Raw genomic sequence first — 25,070 nt, 5'->3', positions numbered from 1 at the left:
GGTCAGAAATGCAGGTTCCCAGGTCCCGCCCTGGAATTTCTGAATCGGACTCGGCGTTTTAACAGGATCCCCGTTGATTCATATGCACATTAAACTCAAGAAGCACTGTTCCAAGCTAATAAGCAGGGAAAGTCGTGGTGGCTTGAATCCTGGCTCTTTTAACAATCAAATTGAATTTCTGCTTAATCTGATCGAAAGCTATACCCCCAAGGATTGAGATCCAGGACTGAGATCAGACAACCAAGTCATCCTATGACATAATGATATCATACTATATTATACTATATTATATTTATATATGACATAATACATCAATAGTAATTTACATTATGGTGTAGTATCGTATATGGATTCCACTTTGAAGAATGCAAGGCATCAGACAGTTTTGTTTTGTTTTGTTTTTTTGTTTTTTCTCCGGTACACGGGCCTCTCACCATCGTGGCCTCTCCCGTTGCGGAGCACAGGCTCCGGACGCGCAGACTCAGCGGCCGTGGCTCACGGGCCCAGCCGCTCCGCGGCATGTGGGATCTTCCTGGACCGGGGCACGAACCCGTGTCCCCTGCATCGGCAGGCGGACTCCCAACCACTGTGCCACCAGGGAAGCCCCAGTATTTTTTTTGTACGTGTCATGTCTTTATTGAATTGCATCATTAATTCCGTTAACCATGATTGTCAGCATCCTGAACAAAAGCTGCTAAGCAGTGGCTCAGCTCTTACCTTCATACATTTCCATTCACTGAGTGTCCAGAGCAGCCCACTGGACACTTCATCAGCACCAAACTAACCATCCTTAGAAACCTAGACAGCCAAAAGGGCAGGAGACATGTCCAGCAATTCACCTGCTAGGGAAAGTAAATTCCGTCTTGCTTCCTGAATTTCACAGTGATTTTTTCCCTGCCCTTTCACTGCATTAAGTCCTCTGGGAGTGAGTTTCTACCTGTTGTCACTGTTCATGGCTCAGTTTCAGGGTAAGGGCACCAAAGGTGTCAGGGTCCCTGGGTGCCACATTTCCGGGGTATCAGCAGCAGTCCATAGACGGCAAATAAACCAAAGTTAAACTTATCCTCACTGGCCTTTTCACATCTCTGACTCTATATACTTATTTTGATCAGAATGGATGCCGTCAAAGAATAAAGATGATCAGAGCTTAGACAAAACATGCAAAGCCGAGTCCATTCCAGTGCAGACAAAGGGGCATGTGTCCCTGAAGAAAAGTGCTGAGCAGAAATGCAGGGTTTAGATTGTAGAGGGGACCCTGGTAGTTGTGCTAATTAAAGATTGACAGCTACCATTGTGAACAGAACAAGTCCAGAGGTGTGTGCACAGTGGGTTAACACGAGTCTTGTCATTCACTGGTCCTGCAAACATCTTCAGTTTGGGCCAGTCGGGGTCAGGGGTCAGTCCATACGCGTGGTCCTTCAGCAGCAGCAGCAGCCTAGGACCAGTTGTATGATCTGGCCAAGCGGTGCCGTGAGTGGAAATTTTTTATATACAACATCAATTCACTTAGTCAACATTTATTGATCCTCTGATACGGATTGCTTCATTCTGATCTCAGCTCAAAAGGCATCGCCTTGGAGAGGCTTTTCCTTATCATCCGATCTAAGATCACACACACCCGGCCCCGCCCACTCCCCACCCCCTGCTCTGCAGCCCCTGCCTGTTAACCCTGTTCTGTGTGTGCTTGTCGGCTGGGCTGTGGTCTCTTCCACTCCAAGCTGCAGCCATGGGGAAAGGGCTTTGTTTTGCTTCTGGCTGTGTTTTCACACTTAGAACAGAGAGTGGGTGCCCCGTATGTGTTTCCCAGTGAAAAGCCTCAGGTGCTAGACAAAAGTAGAGCTTCTGAAAACAGTATGATAAAGCCAGATGCTCTGTATTTTAGTAAAATATTTTTTTAAACTCTGTATTAAAAGCAGAGGGAAATGAGAACACTTGTCACTTGTATCCGGCTTTGGAAGGCAATCTATCAGCATCCGTAAACGTTTTATTTTTATTATTTTTTTTCTTTCGTAGTTACGTGTTTTATTTATTTATTTTTATTAGGTTCTGCTTTATAACAAAGAATCAGTTATACATATACATCTGTTCCCATATCTCCTCCCTCTTGCGTCTCCCTCACTCCCACCCTCCCTATCCCACCCCTCTAGGTGGTCACAAAGCACTGAGCTGATCTCCCTGTGCTATGCGGCTGTTTCCCACTAGCTATCTACCTTACGTTTGGTAGTGTATATATGTCCATGCCACTCTCTCACTTTGTCACAGCTTACCCTTCCCCCTCCCCATATCCTCAAGTCCATTCTCAAGTAGGTCTGTGTCTTTATTCCTGTTTTACCCCTAGGTTCTTCATGACACTTTTTTTTTCTTAAATTCCATATATATGTTTTAGCATACGGTATTTATCTTTCTCTTTCTGACTTACTTCACTCTGTATGACAGACTCTAGGTCTATCCACCTCATTACAAATAGCTCAATTTCGTTTCATTTTATGGCTGAGTCATATTCCATTGTATATATGTGCCACATCTTCTTTATCCATTCATCCGATGATGGACACTTAGGTTGTTTCCATCTCCGGGCTATTGTAAATAGGGCTGCTATGAACATTTTGGTACATGTCTCTTTTTGAATTATGGTTTTCTCAGGGTATATGCCCAGTAGTGGGATTGCTGGGTCATATGGTAGTTCTATTTGTAGTTTTTTAAGGAACCTCCATACCGTTCTCCATAGCGGCTGTACCAATTCACATTCCCACCAGCAGTGCAAGAGTGTTCCCTTTTCTCCACACCCTCTCCAGCATTTATTGTTTCTAGATTTTTTGACGATGGCCATTCTGACTGGTGTGAGATGATATCTCATTGTAGTTTTTTTTTTTTTTTTTTTTTTTTTCTTTTTTGTGGTATGCGGGCCTCTCACTGCTGTGGCCTCCCCCATTGCGGAGCACAGGCTCCGGACGCGCAGGCCCAGCGGCCATGGCTCACGGGCCCAGCCGCTCCGCGGCATATGGGATCCTCCCAGACCGGGGCACGAACCCGTATCCCCTGCATCGGCAGGCGGACTCTCAACCACTGCGCCACCAGGGAGGCCCTCATTGTAGTTTTGATTTGCATTTCTCTAATGATTAATGATGTTGAGCATTCTTTCATGTGTTTGTTGGCAGTTTGTATATCTTCTTTGGAGAAATGTCTATTTAGGTCTTCTGCCCATTTTTGGATTGGGTTGTTTGTTTTTTTGGCTCTTGAGCTGCATGAGCTGCTTATAAATTTTGGAGATTAATCTTTTGTCACTTGCTTCATTTGCAAATATTTTCTCCCATTCTGAGGGTTGTCTTTTCATCTTGTTTATGGTTTCCTTTGCTGTGCAAAAGCTTTGAAGTTTCATTAGGTCCCATTTGTTTGTTTTTGTTTTTATTTCCATTTCTCTAGGAGGTGGGTCAGAAAGGATCTTGCTGTGATTTATGTCATAGAGTGTTCTGCCTATGTTTTTCCCCTAAGAGTTTTATAGTTTCTGGCCTTACATTTAGGTCTTTAATCCATTTTGAGCTTATTTTTGTGTATGGTGTTAGGGAGTGATCTAATCTCCTACTTTTACATGTACCTGTCCAGTTTTCCCAGCACCACTTATTGAAGATGACCATTCATCTTCTTATTATCTACATATATATGATACAAGTCCTTTGCAAGATGTGTGTATTACAGATATTGCAAACAAAGTGACTTGCCCTGTTGTTTACTTAATGATGTTTTCAATAAGACGTTTTCAACATCTTGTAAAGTCCAGTTTATCAATTTAAAAAATTTTATAATTTGCTTTTTGTATCCTATTTAAGAAATTCTTGGTTTTTTAATTGAAGTATAGTTGATTTACAATATTGTGTTACTTTCAGGTGTACAGCAAAGTGATTCAGTTAAATATGTATTTATATTTTTTCAGATTCTTTTCCATTATAGATTATTATAAGCTATTGAATACAGTTCCCTGTGCTGTACAGTAAATCCTTGTTACTTATCTATTTTATATATAATAGTGTGTATATGTTAATCCCATACTCTTAATTTTTTTCCCTTCCCGCCTCCCTTCCCCTTTGGTAACCGTAAGTTTGTTTTCTACGTCTGTGAGTCTGTTTCTGTTTTTTTTTTTTTTTTTTTATAGATTTATTTATTTAATTTATTTTTTATTTTTGGCTGCATTGGGTCTTTGTTGCTGCGCACAGGCTTTCTCTAGTTGTGGAGACCGGGGGCTGCTCTTCGTTGTGGTGCACGGGCTTCTCGTTGCGGTGGCTTCTCTTGTTGCAGAGCACAGGCTCTAGGCGCTCGGACTTCAGTAGGTGCGGCTCGCGGGCTTAGTTGCTCTGCGGCATGTGGGATCTTCCCAGACCAGGGCTCGAACCCGTGTCCCCTGCATTGGCAGGCGGATTCTTAACCACTGCGCCACCAGGGAAGCCCTGTTTCTGTTTTGTAAATAAATTTGTTTGGCTCGCGGGATCTCAGTTCCCCAGCCAAGGATTGAACCCAGGCCACAGCAGTGAAAGCCCAGAATCCTAACCATTCGGCCACCAGGGAACTCCCTGTATTATTTTTTAGATTCCACATGTAAGTTATATAATAATTTGTCTTTCTGTGTCTGACTTATTTCACTTAGTATGATAATCTCTAGGTCCATCCATGTTGCTGCAAATGGCATTATTTCATCCCTCTTTATGGCTGAGTAATACTGCACTGTATATATATATATACACCACATCTTCTTAAACCAGTCATTTCTTGATGGACACTTAGGTGGCTTCCATGTCTTGGGTATTGTAAATAGTGCTGCTGTGAACATTGGGGTGCATGTATCGTTTCAAATTAGAGTTTTCATCTTTTCCAGATATATGTCCAGGAGTGAGATTGCTGGATCATATGGTAGTTCTATTTTTCGTTTTTTAAGGAACCTCCATATTGTTTTCCATAGCGGCTGCACCAATTTACATTCCCACCAACAATGTATGAGGGTTCCCTTTTCTCCACACCCTCTCCAGCATTTATTATTTTTAGACTTTTTGATGATAGCTACTCTGACTGGTGTGAGGTGATACCTTATTGATTTGCATTTCTCTAATAATTAGCGATGTTGAGCACCTATTCACGTGCCTCTTGGCCATCTGTATGTCTTCTTTGGAAAAAAATAAATAAATAAAAGGAAATTCACATCTAAAATTCATTCCCATTTTATGACCATTTGTTGGCTAATAAATGATTGACTATAGAATGAAAAAAAATTGGTAGCTCAAAGGCAGCAGCATGATATGGTGATTGGACTTGGCGGCAGACTGGGTTTATATTCCAGATTCACGTCTTATGCTTAAGTGATGTGAGCAGGTCACTCCGTTTTCTTGTCTGTCTTCTCTATAAAGCAGACGATCCTTCCCACCATGCAGGGGTGCTGTGAGGCTGGGGTGACATCACAGATGTAAAGTGCAGCCAGCAAGGACCTGGTATATTGCATGGGAAACTCCCTGGTGGTCCAGTGGTTAGGACTCCGCGCTTTCACTGAGAGGGCACAGGTTCGATCCCTGGTCAGGGAACTAAGATCCCACAAGCCACGCAGCATGGCCAAAAAAAAAAGGACCTGGTACATTGCTGCCTCTCAGTATATTATTTGCCTCCTTATCTGTTTGATGAAATTTATGTATCTAAAACTCCCCATTCTCCATGAGGTCTCACTGTCTTGCTATTTCTCTGACTGGAAATTTTAATACACATCTCAAAAAAGAAAAAATCATTGCATGCCCTAAGTTGCAAATATTTTTTTCCTGTGCATTCTTCTAGGAGCTTTGTTTGAGCTTTCACATTTAGGTGTGTGTTTCATTTTGAGTTAATATTGTGTGTGGCCTGGTATAAGGGTTGATGCTTATTTTTTTTCCACATGGATATCCAGTTATTCTAGCACCATTTTTTCTTCAACTTTTTTTCGGAAGTATAGTTGATTTACAATGTCGTGTTAGGTTCAGGTGTACAGCACAGTGATTCAGATATAGATATAGATATATACATACATATTGTTTTTCAGATTCTTTTCCCGTATAGGTTATTTACAGAATATTGAGTATAGTTCCCTATGCTCTACAGTAGGTCCTTATTGGTTACCTATCTTATATATAGTAGTGTGTATCTGTTAATCCCAACCTCCTAATGTATCCCTCCCCTGCTTTCCCCTTTGGTAATCATACGTTTCTTTTCTGTGTCTGTAGGTCTAACACCATTTGTTGAAAAGACTTTCCCCCCGTTGATTTATTTGCTCCAGCATCTTTGTCAAAAATTAATCCTATATGCATGGATCTATTTCTAGACTGTATTTCAGCATAGCCCAGTAGAAATATAACACAAGTTATAAATGTAAGCTATGTGTGTAATTTTAAATTTTCTAGTAGCCACATTTTAAAAGGCAGGCAGCTATTGGGATACCATCTTAATAACTCGTAGTTTAGTCAACCAGGAGTACCTACCCACAGGTACTGTTTTATGAATGGATCCAGACTGACCAGCACAGGTGATGGTGCATAATGAAATATGTATCAAGTAAAATAAAACAGATTCAGTTGGTCCATAACCTGGAGCCTCAGCTGAAAGCAGAGCCCATGAGTTGTGACTTTCAATGCGATGTTATATAATCAACGCTAAACATTTCCTCCCAAGCAAGCTCAACAGAGCAAAGAGCAAGATGCGAGATCCATAATCAATACCGTGAGTGATATGAAGTTTATTTAACTCCAAGAGGCAAGCAATTGTTAAAGACTGAAATAAATCTTAAAGGTTAGTCAGAACTAACATACGATAGTCTGTGCCAGCCTCATGGATTAAGTTTCTAGAAACAACTGGATGAGATTTACTGGTTAACAAAGAGTTAATGGAGAAGTAACATTAGGAGAACAAAGATTGTGAATAAGCATGTCTTTAGAAGTATCGATTAGTTAACAAAAGATAAACAGCAGAGACATAACAAAATGCTGGACTAAGCGTCACTTTCCTCTGCAACTTCTGTAAAATGGCAGAAAATATAATTTTAATGAGAATAAATATATAATAGTACTAGACTGTAGAAGAGTGGTGGTTTTTTTTTGCGGTATGCAGGCCTCTCACCGTTGTGGCCTCTCCAGTTGCGGAGCACAGGCTCCAGACGCACAGGCTCAGCGGCCATGGCTCACGGGCCCAGCCGCTCCGCGGCATGTGGGATCCTCCTGGACCAGGGCACGAACTCGTGTCCCCTGCATCGGCAGGCGGACTCTAAACCACTGCGCCACCAGGGAAGCCCTTAGAAGAGTTTTTAAAATTTTATTGAAGTATAGTTGATTTATAATGTGTTAATTTCTGCTGCACAGCAAAGTGATTCAGTTATATAGTACATGTATACATTCTTTTTTATATTCTTTTCCATTATGGTTTGTCACAGGATATTGAATCTAGTTCCCTGTGCTCTACAGTAGGAACTGGTTGTTTATCCATCCTATATATTATAGTTTGCATCTGCTAATCCCAAACTCCCAATCCTTCCCTCCCCAACTAGAAGATTTTTTGAAGTATGGAAAGTACACAGGATATGATCTATGGAGGGAGAAAAGACAACAAAAATAAGCCCAAAAGCAACAGAAAAGCTTATGTGGTTCAAGGATGCTCCCAGCCCAGAGCAGAGCTGTGATTAGAACCCAGGACTCCTGGCTCCGTCCACTGATTGCTCCATCACATTCCCTGTCTCTGCCAAATGTTGTCTTAAATAATTTAATATTTTAAAAGTAATCTCAAGTTACAAAACTTTGGCTTTAAAAAACAAACAGAAAAATTGCCCCATAAAAAAGCATCCCATAAACAACAAGGTCCTACTCTATAGCACAGGGAACTATATTCAATATCCTGTAACAAACCATAATGGAAAAGAAAATAATAATAATAAATAACAATAAAAACTAAATAAAATTACAACAGAAAGAAAAAAAAAGCATCCCAGTTTATTACCACAAATAACATTTCTTTTATATTTTCCTATTTTCAGATATATTTTACATATGCATAATTGTAAGAGGAATATACATACAAATTTGTCCTGTTTTTCATTTAGCCTTATATAATGTATTTCCCATCTTGCCACTGAATCTTTATAACTATCGTTTTTAATGTCTACATAATATACGTTGATTATGATTTATTTTTTTTCTTTCTTTTTGACCTTTTGGGTTGTTTCCAATTTGTGCTATTATAAATAATACTGTAATTAACATCTTTATTTCCTCAGCTGAATTTAAATCTGTTTCATGAATTAAAAGCAGCTGAATTGACTTCTTTTTCATTCCTTTTTGAACAAAGATGGAATGTCCTGGTTTCATAACAAGGAATGGTCTAAATTTAGGGTTACAGATGGGGCTCTGTGACAAGTTAGAATCGCAGTGGCAGAGTTCTTAAAGCGTTTCAAACTGTGTCTGTTTAGCTTGCTTGTCCCTCTTTGGGGAATACAGTAAGTCCGTGTTACTCTGGTTTAAAATGAATCTCAAGATTTTTAACTTTACCCTTGACAGGAGTAATTTTGTTTTTAACAGTATGACTTCTGGATGTGTTACTTTCTTCAGATCTTTCTGCACATGACCAAGGTTAAGGTCAACTATGAATGCATAGGTCTCAAACCATTTGAAATACTGGGTAACACTGACAAGGTTTCTGTTTTTTCATGAAGTATTTTGTTTCCCCAGATAAAGCAATGCCTAGTGAGATTACAGCAGATCCGGAGGGGGGGGGGATGACTTTTTTTTTAAAGAACCAATTAAGAGTCTTAGAAATATTGAATATGATACTGAAAATTTTAAACTCAACAGATCAAATTAATAGTAGATAGATGGAGCTAAGAACTGATTATTTCCTGAATAATCGAACCATTCCAAAATGAATTTCCTAAGTAGAGAATGAAAGCATGGAGGAGAGGAAAAAAATTTAATAATAAACTTATCCAGAGTTAAAGAAAGACACAAGGATTGTGGTTGAATAGGTTCACTGAAAGTTGATCAGAATGAATGAAACAGATAAGCAAAACAACAGGAGGAAGGGGAAGTCCTAAAAGTTTACAAAGCAAGCAGGAGAGAGAGAGAGAGAGAGAGAGAGAAGAAAACAGATTGCCCACAAAGGAACAAAAATGAAACTGGGTTCTGCCTTCTTGTTGGCAACAGTGGATGCTAGAAGACAAAGGAGCAGCAACCTCAAAACTCTAAGGATAAAAATTACTTTGAATCCAGCATCTTATACACCATCCAAAACTAATATTTAAATGTGAGATCAAAATCAAGACACTTTCAGACATACTAGGACTCAAAGCATTTACCACCCAATAAATCTTTTTTGAACAAATAGTTAAGGATTTGCTCCACCAAAACAAACAAAAATAATGAATTTAAGTAGGCAACATAAGATGCAAGTAACCAAAATGAGAAAAAAAATAAAATCACTCTAACAGTCTCATGAGTTTCACGTGTAGACAACTGAGAAAATGGAGGGGAGAAAAAAATTATCTGTTGACAATTCAGGATGCATAATATTTTTAAATGTGTTATTGAAAACTTTAAGCTGAAAACATTCCAAAAGAATTCAACTTGGGAAAGGTGTGTTAGCAAGAAGAGGGGGAAGACTGGTAAGAAAATAGGGGAGTAAAATTATACGAAAGGTCTTGTCTTACTTAGGAGAAAATAAAAATTCTGATTAACTCTAGACATTTTTTAAATTTAAGAACAATTAGTAGAAAAATAGAAATATACATATAACTTGATTTCAAACTGCTGGAGGAATAATAATAAAACAATAATATGATCAACCCTCGAAAGACAGGAAATAAAACATAAAATAAGACGGGAATGTATTAAAACATATTGGTAACCATAAGTAAAAAACCAGTTAAGTTCTGTGAAGAGACAAACATTTTCAGAATGTATCAAATAATAGTCAGCTACATATAGTTAAAACAAATCACCTGAAACAAATGACACAGAAAGCTTGAAAATAGAGATGACAAGAAGATGGCTTCTAGTTAACCTTAAGAAAACAGGTAATTACTGTGTTATTTAAGCTATATGTGGAGTAAGATGGAAATATTTCTAATTCATAACTTTAAAACCTGTTCATGTTAGTCCAAAATTAAAAAGGAAGACCAAAGATCAATGAGACCAAAAATCAGTGAGACCAAAAATCATCTAATCATCTCAAGAACTTAAAAAAAATTAAACTGCAAATAAACTAAAGAAAGTAGATAAGAAGGAAGTATTAAAGAGCAGAAATTAAAAAACAAATATACAGTAGGCAGGATGAAAAAGCCAAAAGTTGTATCTTTGAAAAGACTAATAAAATCAGTGGTTCTCTGGCAAGAAAAAGAGAAGGAATAAATAGATATTAGGAATGAAAAAGGTAACATTTCTATAGATATTTAGATGTTAAAATAAAAATAAGAGCAAATTTGCTAATATGAGCAGAGTTATAAACTTCAAAATTTAGATGTTTACAAATACCTAGAAAAGGGGCTTCCCTGGTGGCGCAGTGGTTGGGAGTCCGCCTGCCAATGCGGGGGGCGCGGGATCGTGCCCCGGTCCGGGGGGATCCTGCGTGCTGCAGAGCGGCTGGGCCCGTGGGCCATGGCCGCTGGGCCTGCGCATCCGGAGCCTGTGCTCCGCAGCGGGAGAGGCCGCAGCAGTGAGAGGCCCGCGTATTGCAAAAAAAAAACAAAAAACAAATACCTAGAAAAACACAACTGACACAAGAAGAAATCAAAATCAAAAATCTGCATAGTTCTATAACTATTAAATGAATTAAATCTATAATTTAAAAATTCGCCACAAAGTAAACTCTAGGCCCAGATTGTTTTCACTGAGAAGTTCTATGAAATGTTTAGAGAGTAAATAATGCAAATTTTATACAGACTTTAATAGAGAATATAATAAAAAAGGAACACTCCAAAACTCGTTTTATGAGGTTAGTATACCAGATCCTGACAAAACCAATTACGTTCATGAATTTGAGTGCAAAATTCTGAAGCAAAATATCAAAATTGATCCCAGTGGTAAATAAAAAGAAAAACAAAAACAAAAAGAATAACAGTTAATGACCAAGCTGGGTTTATTCCAGGAATGCAATGTGGATCTACTACTCAAAAATCAATGAATGGGCTTCCCTGGTGGCGCAGTGGTTGGGGGTCCGCCTGCCGATGTGGGGGATGCGGGTTCGTGCCCCGGTCCGGGAGGATCCCGCGTGCCGTGGAGCAGCTGGGCCTGTGGGCCGTGGCCGCTGGGCCTGCTCGTGCAGAGCCTGTGCTCCATGGCGGGGGAGGCCACAGCGGTGAGAGGCCTGCGTACAGAAAAAAAAAAAAAAAAAAAAAAAAAATCATTGAATGATACTATAGTATCTGCTCAATAGATGCAGAAAGTTTTATAAAATTTATCATCTATTTGTGATTTTAAAAACTTTTAGCAAACTAAGAACAGAAGGGAACTCCCTCAAATGATAATGGATATATTTCTTTAAAAAATTACAGCAATACCAAACTACATGAAATACTTAATGAAATTTTGAAAAAAAAGTTTTAAGGACAGGAACAAGAATACCAGCTGTCACTTCAATTCAACATTGTAATGAAGAGCCTGTGAGATAAGAATAAGGCAAGGGGCTTCCCTGGTGGCGCAGTGGTTGGGAGTCTGCCTGCCGGTGCAGGGGACACGGGTTTGAGCCCTGGTCTGGGAGGATCCCACATGCCGCGGAGCGGCTGGGCCCGTGAGCCACAATTACTGAGCCTGCGCGTCTGGAGCCTGTGCTCTGCAACGAGAGAGGCCGCGATAGTGAGAGGCCCGTGCACCGCGATGAGGAGTGGCCCCTGCTTGCAGCAACTAGAGAAAGCCCTCGCGCAGAGATGAAGACCCAACACAGCCATAAATAAATAAATAAATATTAAAAAAAAAAAAAAGAATAAGGCAAGAAAAAGAAACAAAATACATAAGACTTGGAAAAGAAGAAATAAAAAGGGCATTATTCAGAGATTAATGGTTTGTAGAAATCCAGAAGAATCTACAGAAAATAATTACAATTAGTAAATGAGTTTAACGAGATTGCTGGAAACAAGGCCAATACCTAAAAGTCTATTCACCCCTACCAGCAACAAAAAGAAAATAAAGCCTGTAAAAAGATAACATTTTAATAACACAAAAAGTTCAGATACCTAGAAATGCATCTTATAAATGTTATACAGTTTATCTCTAAAGAAAACTGAAAAGCATTACTGAGAAAAAGTAAAGAAAACCTAAATACTATGTTCATGGAGTGGAAAATTCCGTATTGTAAAGCTGTTACAATCGCCTACAATCGCCTTTGTTCAATACAAAGATGTTAGTGGAATCTACAGATTCAAGTTCCAGTCAAAATTATAATTTTTGTAGAAATGAACAATGTTTTAAAATTTATGTGGAAATGCAGAGGGCCAATATTAGCCAAGACAGCCTTTGGGGAAAAAAATAAAAAACAAGAGGAAATCCCCTGGGGGAGGTGAGTCCAACAATTCTCATGACTATGGTGTGTCCTAACTCTCCATCTGGTTGACTTATGTGCTGGAGAATCTGAAGAACTAGGTCATCTGGATCTCTGGGCTTCAGCACTGGTTCCTGGACACCCCTCTCTGAGCCCAGGCACCTTGAAGGGTCACCTGGGGGCGCTCAGATCCACAGACCCAGCTGAGCTCCAGCTGTGTGAGTGCACCATCTTGGATGTCCATTCTGGTCCATCCTGGAGATGATGCAGCCCCAAAACCATATGAAGGCAACCCCGTGAAAGACTCCAGGGAATACTGCCCATCCCAACCTTTCCCCAATTCCTGACCCACAGAATCACCAGAAAAATAAAATGGTGGTTGTAAGCTGCTAAGTTAGGGGTTAATTTGTTAACTAACAACAGATAACTGAAACAGCCACCCAAAGGAAACATGCATTCTGTGTGGACCTAGAGAACAGGCTTAGAGAGGACAGAGTTGGCTTACAATAGCACCAGCTCTCGCCTTTTTCCCCTCATGTCTCTCCAAGCTACAGGTAGCTTGTTGTGAGAAGCAGGACAGGGAACAGATGAGACCAATCGGGTCTCCACGTCAGGCTCCCAGCCTGAAGCAGGTCCAAACCAGAATGGAGATTTAATGCTAAAACAGGCTTGGAGTTTTGATGAATATCTCAAGTCGGATATGTTGATCTGAGATTGCTTTTGCTTCTTAAACTGACCTGGGAATGTCTGTCATGTAAGAATGAACCAAAAACTCATGGGCTAGCCACATTTTTACTGGGAGACAGAGGAAAGTTACCAAAACAGCAAAAATTTTAAAAGGTATGTTTTGATTTTTGTCTGGAATCAGGTTTTATTCAACACACTGGGTAAAGACTTTTTTTTCTTTTCTTTTCTTTTTTTTGGCGGGGGTAAAGATTTTTAAAAATTTTTTCCAGTACTACTGACATATAATTGACATATAACATTATGTAAGTTTAAGGTGTTGTACAATGTGATTTTTTTAAATTTATTTAATTTATTTATTTTTGACTGCGTTGGCTCTTCATTGCTGCACGCGGGCTTTCTCTAGTTGCAGCGAGCGCGGGCTACTCTTTGTGGTGGTGCGCGGGCTTCTCATTGCAGCGGCTTCTCGTTGCAGAACACGGGCTCTAGGTGCACGGGCTTCAGTAGTTGTGGTGCACGGGCTCAGTAGTTGTGGCTCGTGGGCTCTAGAGCGCAGGCTCAGTAGTTGTGGCACACAGTCTTCATTGCTCCGCAGCATGTGGGATCTTCCTGGACAAGGGCTCAAACCCATGTCCCCTGCATTGGCAGGCAGATTCTTAACCACTGAGCCATCAGGGAAGCCCTGCAATGTGATGTTTTATAGAAGTATATATTGTGAAATGATTTCCACGATAGAGTTAGTTAACACATTCATCAGTTGCATAATTATGATTTTATTTTGGGGTGAGAACACTTAAGATCGACTCTCTTAGTAACTTTCAAGTGTGTGATATAGTTTTTTAACTACAGTCACCATGCTGAATACTAGATTCCCCAGAACTTATCCATCTTATAATTGGAAGTTTGTACCCTTTGACCAGCATATCCCTGCTTCTCCCACCCCCAGCCCCTGACAACCACCATTCTACTTTGTTTCTATGAATTTGGCGTTTTAAAAATTTCACATATAAGTGAGATCATACAATATTTGTCTTTCTCTGTCTGATTTATTTCACTTAGCATAATGCCTTCCAAGTCCATCCATGTTTCTGCAAACGGCAAAATTTCATTTTTTATGGCTGAGTAATACTCCGTGTGTGTGTGTGTGTGTGTGTGTGTGTGTGTGTGTGTGTGTGTGTGTACGCATCTTTTTTATCCATTTATCCATTGATGGACACTTGTTTCCATGTCTTGGCTATTGTGAATAATGCTGCAGTGAACGTGAGGGTAGAGATATCTCTTTGAGACAGTGATTTCATTTCCTTCAGATAAACACCCAGAAGTAGGATTGCCGGATCATGTGGTAGTTCTACTGTTATTTTTTTGAGGAACTGCCATACTGCTTCCCATAGTGGCTGCATCAGTTTACATTCTCACCACAGGGCTTTAGGGTTCTCTTTTCTCCACATCCTTGTAGACACTTGTTATCTCTTGTCTTTTGAAGCCATTCTGACAGGTGTGAGGTGGTACCTCATTGTGGTTTTGATTTGTATTTCACTGATAATTAGTGATGTTGAGCACCTTTTCATGTACCTGTTGGACATTTGTATGTCTTCTTTGGAGAAATGTCTATTCAGGTCCTTCATCCACTTTTTAAATCAGATTATTTGGGTTTTTTGCTATTGAGTTGTTTTGAGTTCTTTATATTTTTTTGCATATTAACCTCTAAACAGATAGATGGTTTGCAAATATTTTCTCCCATTCCACAGGTTGCCTCTTCATTTTGTTGATTGTTTCTTTTGCCATGCAGAAGCTTTTTAGTTTGATGTAGGCCCCACTTGCTTATTTTTCCTTTCGTTGCTTATGCTTCTGGTGTCATATCCAAAAAAAATCATTGCCAAAGCCAATGTCAAGGACTATTTTCTCTGTTTTCCTCTAGGAGTTTTACAGTTTCAGGTCTTATATTTAAGTCTTTGATTCATTTTCAGTTAATTTTTGTGAGTGGTGTAAGATAGGGGTCCAGTTTCATTCTTTTGCATGTGAATATCCAGGTTTCCCAACACTGTTTATTGAAAATACTTTCTTTTCCCCATTGAGTATTCTTGTCTCCCTTGTCAAATATTAGTTGACCATATATGTGTGGGTTTATTTCTGAGCTCTTGATTCTGCTCCGTAGTCTACGTGGCTGTTTTTATGCCAGTACCGTACTGTTTGACCTACTACAGATTTGTAGTATAGTTTTAAATCAGGAAGTGTGAGGCCTCCACCTTTGTTCTTCTTTCTCAAGATTTTTTTGGCTGTTCAGGATCTTTCATGCTTCTATATGAATTTCAGGATTTTTTTTTCTATTTCTGGAGCCCAGTTACAGGGCCCTTTCAGAATCTAGTCTGACTTAGTTTGGAGGACTCACCTCCACGGGCTCCTGGACCACAGCCAAGAGGGGCTGGGGCCAGTTCACGGGCCACTTCAAGGCCCACAGCCAGGACCAAGGTCTGTACACCTAACACCCGACCTGTGGGTGGGCCTGGTTCCTCCCTTGGCATGTGGTGCTGATGACAGGACCAAGCCAAACGGGGCTGTAGCCGAGTTCTCAGGGGATACAGAGCTGTCTCTGGGTCCATAGCTGGGACCGTGGTCAGCACATCTGCTGCCGGGGTGCAAGCCTGCCTTCTCAAAATCCTCTCCTTCATCAGGGACTGCATTGAGCTTTTACAATGTCATACCTGGATCCCAAAGCTCCTACAAGAGTATTTCTGTAGGTGGATGGACCCCAAACTGTTGTTGAGGTGGTAGGATACACGTGAGGAACGTCTTATTCAGCATCTTGCTGACGGCACCGCGGGATTTTCGTTTCATAGATTGGTTCTAGATCCCCTCATCATGCTGGATCTTTTTATTTGATTACGCTTCACATTTGTCTGGGATGTTTTGTTTGTTTGTTTGTTTGTTTGCGGTATGCAGGCCTCTCACTGCTGTGGCCTCTCCCGTTGCGGAGCACAGGCTCCGGACGCGCAGGCTCAGTGGCCATGGCTCACGGGCCCAGCCACTCCGCGGCACGTGGGATCTTCCCGGACCGGGGCACGAACCCGCGTCCCCTGCACTGGCAGGTGGACTCTCAACCACTGCGCCACCAGGGAAGCCCTGTCTGGGATGTTTTCATCCTAAAACAGAACACATGTAGGCTTACACTTAGAATCGCAGTTTTTCAAAGTCTCCCTGTCTTGATACTGTTACCCACCCGTAGACTTTCCTGCCCGGCTTTGTGGAGGGATTTAATTCACCAGAAGGTGGGGAGGATGACCATATTCCTGGGGTGATGGTTTTACAGGCCCTGGGAGGGACACAGACACACCCCAAAATCAAACATTCTCCAAATCCATTCAGTGTCGCTCATGAATTCCCAAAAGAGAGTATTGGTGCATTTGATCCCTGCCATCCTCACACCGGGTTACTCGGTCACATCAGAGTTGCAGTTCACATCCCTAGAGCAAGTCAGGCAGGTGAGGAGAGGACCCTTGTTAGCAGGTAGAAAGGTATTCCCAGAGTAGCCAAGTCTTTGAACTTTTCCCCAAAAGTCAGAAACCTGAATTCTTGTTCTTCCTGATTTCTGTACGTTGCCCACAAAATAAAAATAATTCTTAAACCTTCTATGAGCCAAGCAAAAGTAATATATGCACCTGATTCAGAACAGACGTGCAACCCCTGATTTACGGAGAGGGCTAATCAGTGGTGAATCACAAGGGTGATGAAATTTCCAGGGCCAGGACTTTGGATCCAGCAGAGAAAGGGCGGAGAGGGGCCGGGCAGATGAGAGGCACAGCCATCTCTTTGCTGTGGAAACCCCACGGGAGAAGGGTTAGTTGTTTTGGGGTTTTTTTTTTCCTGTATTAAGAGATCAATGGGAGATTAATAATAATCCTGTACATTGATGGAGCACTTTCAGACTTGAGTGCTTTCTCATCTCTAATCGCATCTGATCCTTATAACAGCCCGTGAGCTTGTCAAGAACATCCAACACTCTAACCCGATGAGAGGGAGATAAGGACGCACACCATTGCACTCACGGAAAGAAAGAGGAGAGACAAAAAGTGAACAGGAGGACCCAGATTTCAGTGGAAACCTCAGAAATAAGTTCATTTTTCCCAACTTTCATCTGCTCCCTCTTACCCTCCCTTTGTTTGATAGGCTGTCCTGGTCCGTGGTTGCAGTAGACCAGGGGGTGGGAGTGGGAGGCGAGGGTCCATACAGGGAGGCGCACGGCAGGCGCAGCAGTCAGGACGCCGGCCAGGGCAAGAGAACACATCTGGTGAGACCTGTAACGAAAATACCACCTGGTAGTTCAGGGTCCGGAGATGGTCCTCACTGGCTTGTTGATAGCCAAAGAATCAAACCTTGACAGACGTCAGTCAAGTCCATACTCATTAAAAAAAAGTGGGGGGGGCTTCCCTGGTGGCGCAGTGGTTGAGAGTCTGCCTGCCGATGTAGGGGACACGGGTTCGTGCCCCGGTCTGGGAGGATCCCATATGCCGCGGAGCAGCTGGGCCCGTGAGCCATGGCCGCTGAGCCTGCGCGTCCGGAGCCTGTGCTCCGCAACGGGAGAGGCCACAACAGTGAGAGGCCCGCGTACCGGGAAAAAAAAAAAAATTCATTACCTGAAGCCAATGTTTATACTCTGGTGGCTCAGAGGTAAATGAGTTTCCTGAAAAAGTGGGGTGAATCTACCCATTAGGATGGCGACTGTCCCCCCAAAAAGAAGAAAATAGCATAAGTGTTGGCCAGGATGGGGGGAAATTGGAAACGTTGTGTGCTGTGGATCAGGGTGTAAAATGGTGCAGCTGGGCTTTCCTAGTGGCGCAGTGGTTAACAATCCGCCTGCCAATGCAGGGGACACGGGTTCAAGCCCTGGTCCGGGAAGATCCCACATGCTGCCGAGCAACTAAGCCCGTGAGCCACAACTACTGAGCCTGTGCTCTAGAACCCTCAAGCCACAACTACTGAGCCCATGTGCCATAACTACTTAAGCCCGCGTGCCTAGAGCCTGTGTTCTACAAGAGAAGCCACTGCAATGAGAAGCCCACGCACCGTAACAGAGTAGCCCCCGCTCACTGCAGCTAGAGAAAGCCTACACACAGCAATGAAGACCCAACGCAGCCAAAACTAAATAAATAAATTTATTTTAAAAATAAAATTAAATGGTGCAGCTGCTATGGAAAACAGTATGGTGGTTCCTCAAAGTATTAAAAATAGAATTACCATAGGATCCAGCCATTCCATTTCTGGGTCTACACCCCGCAAAAATTGAAATCAGGGTCTCAAAGGGACGTTTGTACACCCATGTTCATAACAGCATTATTCCCAGTAGCCAAAAGGTAAAAGGAAGCAATTCAGTGTTCATTGACAGATGCATAGATACGAAAATATAGCATATACATACGATAAAATAATAGCCTTGAAAGGGAAGGAAATTCTGATGAAACCGTGGGTTAGATCCATTTCACCCGCGTCCACTAATCAAGGTCGGTTTAAGACTTGCACATCCTCCAGGCATCACGGAGCCTAAACCGTAAGGTGTTTGCCCAAGTTATTTTCCAGGAACTTGGAGTCAGCTGTGTCTAGTTTGAGCTGAGCTGGTCGTGACTGGATAAGACCACCGACCCTCCAACTGGGCATGCGCGAGTGTCGCAGGGTGACCTTGTAACATCGGAGGGCTGAAAACTCCACCCTCGGATGGTGCTGAGGCCCGGGAATCAGCTCCGCCTGCGCAGACCCACACTTCTCCCCATCACCTCTCCCCCCGCCCCCGACCGCCCTGCCTCTGTATTCTACTCCGTCAGTATATCCCATACACACCCCAGCCCTTGCCCTGGGAGAGGCGGGTTTGAGATTTGTTTTCCGTCTCTTTGATTAGCTGCCTCGCGAATAACCCTTCTCGATGCTGCAAACCTCGGTGTCTGGCGGTTTGACCTGCTGCAAGCGGGCAGAACAAAGCTGGTTCAGTAACACCTGCTACGACATGGATGAACCTGAGGGCGGCTCTGCTAAGTGAGCTGTCAGTCATGAGAAGACAAGTGCTGTGTGATTCTATGATAGAGCAGAATCTTCTAGAGAATGGTGGTGATGGTTGCACGATAATGTGAATGCTCGTAACACGGCTGACCCTTACTCTTAAAAATGGTCAAGATGTATGTGTATTTTACCACAATTGTAAACTTTTAAGTGGGGCAAAGTCACAGAACTAATGCGATCCCTCTGGCCTCCGCTTCCCTCTGCTCCCATGTTAGGCTTCACAGTTTGACCCTAATTCCTAACCCGCTGGCGATCCTCTGCTGGTCTACACCTGGGTAGGTTTGCCAATTCTGTTTCCTCTCCCTGGAATTCTCTTTCCTGCTCTTATCCTGTTGTTTGACCGACTCCACCTCAAATGTCAGCCTCCTGAAGGCTTTCCCCATCCGACCACCCACAGCCTGTTCCAAGGGTTACTGGTCTCTTTCTGGGCCTCCTCTTTGTCATGTCTGTATTCCTGTAGCTGTCCTTTCACATAATATTTTGGCTATGCGTTTGCTTGTCTACATTGTCTCCCCAGTAGACGTGGGCTATGTTGGGGAGGGCGCCTGACGGCATGAGGGTAACTGGGCATTTTCTCAGCCATTCAGGGCTGAGAGTGAAGACCCAAATATTTGGAGATAGAATGTAATTTAAATGGGATTATAATGGCCATAAACACACACACTCTGTGACTTTGTGGTGACTCTCCTACATATCTGTGTTATAAGCAGAGCAGAAGGTCCTAGGCTGGTATCACTGCAATTTTGGGCATCCCTAGGGGCCATCAGGGTCTCAGGTGGGTCCATGGAGAGATGAAACCCATGGGAGATGAATGGGTTCCTGGCCTGGCCCAGGTTTAAGATTCCTAGTAAACTGTGTCCAGTGGGGCAGGAACCCATTCTTAAAGAAGAGTTCCTGGTAGATACATGAGGCCTGGGAAACTGGGATGGGGGATGGGGCGGGAGGGGGAGAATAATTAAAATACTTGCAAAGGACATCCCTGGACACCTTTGTGCACCTCACCTGACCCAACCCTTAAAGATACTTAGGCCAGGGCTTCCCTGGTGGCACAGTGGTTGAGAGTCTGCCTGCCGATGCGGGGGACACAGGTTTGAGCCCCGGTCTGGGAAGATCCCACATGCCGCGGAGTGGCTGGGCCCGTGAGCCATGGCTGCTGAGCCTGCACATCTGGAGCCTGTGCTCCGCAACAGGAGAGGCCACAACAGTGAGAGGCCCATGTACCGCAAAAAAAAAAAAAAAGATACTTAGGCCAGATTCCCAAGAAAAAGAGATTCTATAGGAAGCAGCCAAAGAAATACATTTTTTAAGTGATATCCCCAGGAATATTTAAGAACCTATTGAAAGGATAGAAATATAGATAGAAGGAGGAAATGAATTCAGAAATAGACCCACATGACTTCCCTGGTGGTCCAGTGGTTAAGACTCTGCACTTCCACTGCAGGGGGTGCAGGTTCGATCCCTGGTCAGGGAAGTTCTGCATGCTATGGGTTGTGGCCAAAAAAAAAAAAGAAAGAAAGAAAGAAGTAGACCTACATATGCACAGTTCATTGATTCATTACAGAGGTGCCAAGGCAACCCAAAGGGAAAGAGAATGCCTTTTCAATAAATAGTGTTGGAACAATTGAACATCCACACAGGGCAGAAAAAGAAGTTAATCCTTGACTCACACTGTATATAAACATTAACCCAAAATGGATCAGAGACCTAAGTGTAAGAGCTAAATCTATGAAACATCTAGAAGAACAACATTAAAGAAAATTTGTGTGACTTTGGATTAAGCAAAACTTTCTTAGATATGACAACAAAAGCATAATCTTTTTTAAAAAAGTGATAAATTACACTTCATCAAAGTTAAAAACGTTTGCTCTTCCAAAGACACCATTAAGAAAGCAAAAAGACAAGCCACAGACTGAGAAGATATTTGCAAATCATGTATCTGATTAACTTGTAACATAACAGATTATTAAAGACCTTCTATAACCCAACTGAAAATGAGTAAAAGAGTTGAATAGACATTTTGCCCGAAAGTTATACAAAGTTTGCATACCCTCTCAATAAAGAAACCATTGAAGTTCACAGATATTTTTAAAATTTGCTTACAGGAGCGCCTCTTGCCTGGTGCCCCCTTCAGTCTGGAACAGCTAAGACCATGTCACATTCCACGACAGCAACAGTTGCCTCAACTATCCTGTGTAAGACTTAGAGCCACAAACGGTAAGAATCGCATCAATCTGGTAACCCGGGGACCAGGTTGAATTGAATTGAGTTGAGTTGAATTCTGTGAGTTGAATTCAGGGTAGGAAGGTGGACCTCAGGGGTGCTGTAAGCAGGGGTGTGCCTGTAAATGCTTAACACCTGCTCTCCAGGGGACAATCCTGATTTCTCGTGTTTGCCACTTTCCATGGTGTAAATACTCCCATCCTGGCTAATTTCAAGCTAATGTCATGACATCACCAAACCCAGAATTGGGAAGAGATGCATGTGATCAGCTCTCCTGAGCAGCCCAAACCAATTCCAGCATGTGCCTGTTAATGAGATGCCACTTCAGACAACTAATTGGCAAATCAACAAGCCTGACAATACTGAGCGTTTAATATAAAGATGCATTAAATGGTGGTGGGAGTGAAAATTGGTACATCCGCTTTGGTGAGCAAGGTGGCTTTATCTGGTGATGCTTGTAGTCTACAGTCCAAAAATGTTTGCAGTTTTCTACCAGATGTGTACACAGGGCTTCTTGCAGCATTGTTGGAAAGAGCAAAAAAGTGGAAACAACCTAAATGTTCATCAGTAGGAAAATGTATAAATAAATCATGGAATGGTCATTCAGTAGAAGAATGGCCTACAGCATTTAAAATTAATAAGCTAATATATGTATCAAGACAGCTATATCTTGGAAAACATGTTGAATAAAAAAATCAAGCTTTAGGATGTTATGTGATGCATAACAGAACTTCTTTAGAAGTTCTAAATGCATAAAATGCTACCCTGCGATATGGTATAGAGATATATATTCATTGAAACGTGATAAAATCATTTTAAATAGACTAGACAAATATATACCAAATTTATGATAATATTGCCTCTGGGGAGAGAAAAAGGAGATTGAAGCTGGGGATGGATACAAGGGGTACTTCGTATTTATTATATTATTCTAGCTCCTTTAAATGTTAAAAAATAGTGATTTGAAATAAAAATGACAACATATTAATGGTTTAAATTCTGGATTCTGAGAAATAGGGCATAGTGCTGTTTACCTTTTTCTTTGTTTTCTTTTTTTGTGGTACGTGGGCCTCTCACTGTTGTGGCCTCTCCCGTTGCGGAGCACAGGCTCCGGACGTGCAGGCTCAGCGGCCATGGCTCACGGGCCCAGCCGCTCCGCGGTATGTGGGATCCTCCCGGACCGGGGCACGAACCTGTGTCCCCTGCATCGGCAGGCGGGCTCTCAACCACTGCGCCACCAGGGAAGCCCCTCTTTGTTTTTTTGATATTTCAAAAACTCCTTTGAAACATCAAGCCACAGTCTTTTATGACATGGGATTGTTAATTCTATCCCTGTTCACTGGCAAATCCCACGAACCAAAATACTCAGGTGGAGAAGTGCCATTAGCACATGACCATGTGGGTCCTTTCCTCTCAAGTGGATGGGACCAGAGGGGAACTGTTTATGTCCCCTTCACTGGAAGCCCCTCTTGACTTCCTCCTCTGAGCTTGTGGTGGCATTTCATGAATGTACCTCTGGTGACATTGGTCACTAATTGTACAATAATTAACATTTCCATCTCTCTCTCTCTCATTAAACGTGAGATCCTCCTGGGTGGGAACCACAGTGTATTCATTTCTACATTCCTGGGGTCTTGCATGTGCCCCAGCAGGCGATGTGATTTTGAATGAAATCGGGAATGAAGGAATCATCTCCTTTTGCAAGACCACCTTCTAAATTTAGTAAGACAGTGCTATGGTCTGAATGTTTGTGTCCCCCAAAAATGTGTATATGGAGATCCTCCCCCCCAGAGGGAGCAAGGTGGAAGCATCAGTGTCTCTTCTGACCCAGCCCCAGTGGTCACAGAACACCATGTCCACAGGATCCCTGTGGCTTCACAGCTCAGCCCTAACCATGTGGGAGGAGACCACACAAGGATGTGAATGTGTCACCAAGTCCAAGCTTGTACTGCTCGCCACATGACAGGCCAGTAAATCAAGAGACAAACTGTTGGGGTGAGGAATAGTGACTTTATCTGGAAAGCCAGCAGACCGAGAAGATGGTAGACTCATGTCCCAAAGAGCCATCTTGCCCAAGGTAGAATTCAGGCTCCTTTTATACTAAAAGGGGAGAGGGAGTAAAATCAAATACTTCCTGGTTCCCATCACCCTCTGGAGGGGATGTGTTCATTTCTTCCTCCCTGCAGTCATTCACAGGTGGGCCTGGTCAGGAAGTTTCCCGTGAGCTAAACAAAGGTATTTCAGCTTAATGCTCATTACCTGGGAAGCAGGGTTCCCAGAGATGGGCCATTATGTATCATTTAAGCGTATAGGCAACATGCCTTTGGGGATTCACTTGGAATAGAATACAAAGCTTCTTCCCTGTTACAAATGCCAGGAGGAGAGAGTCACTGGGGTGCTCTTCAAAGCTGGCTGCCACAGCCTACAGCCACGGTGTTGCCCTACTGGAAGGCCTGCTAGGGGTAGAAGGCTTGGGGTGAGGGACCCTAGCACATGATAGGTCCTCAGTAGGGTCAGCACCCTCTCTTTCCCTTTTGTCCTGACCATGTGACCCTCAAGGGCCATCCCTGCTTAGGCCTTGTCACTCCGTCCTCCGAGCTGACCCACTACCCCACTGCCGCCTCCATCAAGTGATAAACATGACGGTTTATCACTTCCTCCAGTCCCCTCCGTTCTCCTCTCTCTTCTGGGCCCTACACATCTTACTCTCAAGTGAAGGAGGAGTCTTCCAGTTGTCTACTGTGGCCTCACAGACCAACCCAGAGCAGTGACCTTTAATTTGCTCATGAATCTGGTGTTGACAGGGCTCAGCTGGGCAGCTCTTGCTTGGGGTCTGCCATGTGATTGCAGACAGGCTGGAGCTGGGGTCATCCCAAATGTTCTCTTCAGGATTTCCCTGGTGGCGCAGTGGTTAAGAATCCGCCTGCCAGTGCAGGGGACACGGGTTCGAGCCCTGGTCCGGGAAGATCCCACGTGCCGCGGAACAACTAAGCCCGTGCGCCACAACTACTGAGCCTGTACTCTAGAGCCCGTGAGCCACAACTACCAAGCCCGCGTGCCAGAACTACTGAGCCCGTGTGCCAGAACTACTGAGCCTGTGCTCCAGAGCCCGTGCTCCACAACAAGAGAAGCCACCGCAATGAAAATGCCACGCACCGCAACGAAGAATAGCCCCCGCTCGCCACAACTAGAGAAAGCCCGCCTGTAGCAACGAAGACCCAACACAGCTAGAAAGAAAGAAAGAAAGAAAAGAAGGAAGGAAGGAAGGAAGGAAAGAAAGAAAAAGAAAGAAAGAAATGTTCTCTTCATATGTCTGGGTTGGAAAGACTCAAACAGCTAGGGGCTGGGGTACCTGGGGTTCCTGAGACATTTCTATCTTTCTAGATAGATCCACAGATGATGAAAATAGATAGGTAGATGCAGATAGATGATAGATAAATAGGTAGATAGAATGAAGATAGATATAGATGAATGAATGATAGGTATAGATGAATGATAAGTAAATGATAGATAGATAGACAGGTGATAGATATAAATGGAGAGATCAAGAGAGACACAGTGGTATGTTGTAAATATATCATCCCTGTTCTCTAGAACCAATTGCT

The 25,070-nt window shown here is 42.7% G+C and overlaps 1 long non-coding RNA gene across 1 annotated transcript in view; it reads left to right on the top strand.

Annotated features, from left to right (window-relative positions):
• Positions 1–21,427, top strand: part of LOC309816958 — a 93,032-nt gene extending 71,605 nt beyond the window's left edge. Inside the window, exon 3 of the long non-coding RNA XR_014296078.1 lies at positions 21,348–21,427. This is a non-coding gene — a long non-coding RNA (uncharacterized lncRNA). The remainder of the gene's footprint in view (positions 1–21,347) is intronic.
• Positions 21,428–25,070: the final 3,643 nt, after the last annotated feature.

This window comes from Mesoplodon mirus (genome assembly GCF_964341445.2).
Source record: "Mesoplodon mirus genome assembly, chromosome: 15".
Taxonomy (NCBI): domain Eukaryota; kingdom Metazoa; phylum Chordata; class Mammalia; order Artiodactyla; family Ziphiidae; genus Mesoplodon; species Mesoplodon mirus.
Note: the sequence above shows the minus strand (reverse complement) of the source record. Positions and strands in the feature narration are given on the sequence as shown.